This window comes from Pteropus vampyrus, unplaced genomic scaffold (assembly GCF_000151845.1).
Source record: "Pteropus vampyrus isolate Shadow unplaced genomic scaffold, Pvam_2.0 Scaffold13254, whole genome shotgun sequence".
NCBI lineage: Eukaryota > Metazoa > Chordata > Mammalia > Chiroptera > Pteropodidae > Pteropus > Pteropus vampyrus.
The window spans coordinates 3,286-3,789 of NW_011902035.1; the positions used below are offsets into that span (position 1 = coordinate 3,286).

The 504-nt window shown below is 41.5% G+C and overlaps 1 long non-coding RNA gene across 1 annotated transcript in view; it reads right to left on the reverse strand.

Annotated features, from left to right (window-relative positions):
* Positions 1–479, reverse strand: part of LOC105310853 — a 3,329-nt gene extending 2,850 nt beyond the window's left edge. The window contains exon 1 of the long non-coding RNA XR_897563.2: positions 353–479. This is a non-coding gene — a long non-coding RNA (uncharacterized LOC105310853). The remainder of the gene's footprint in view (positions 1–352) is intronic.
* Between the last annotated feature and the right edge of the window lie 25 nt (positions 480–504).

Sequence of the window (504 nt, forward strand, 5' to 3'; positions counted from 1 at the left end):
ACTTATGGTTCCACAAAAAGGTCCTGAAGGGTGACAAGACAAATATAACTTAAACAGTATGTACGAATATGATAAAACTGCCCTGTGGTTTTCTATAGGGATGGGGGAATTATCTTTCCAGTGTTGCATCCTACAATGAAGAACGGGGTGGTTGAGCCACTGAATTCTGACACCATACCAGCAGGTGGCAGAAAGGGATCAAAAAGTTTACTTTTGAGAGATACAATAAGGCCGGTGGGAGGGATTAATTCTAGATATATTTTAAATAAATTCATTTGCTGGGTCAGATAAAAGAGGCAAAGAAAGGTGGCCACAAAGGACTGCGTGTTACTCATTGTGTGGAGCTCGTCACCTGAATTGTCCCAGTCTCTTCTGACAAATGCCTTTCTCTTCTCTTCCAGGAACTGGCTTGGAATGAGACCAGCGCTTCCTCCCTCTTTTACATGGCTAGCCTAGAATCAAATTAATGAATTGTATATCTCAGTGACCAAAATTTGAGACCAT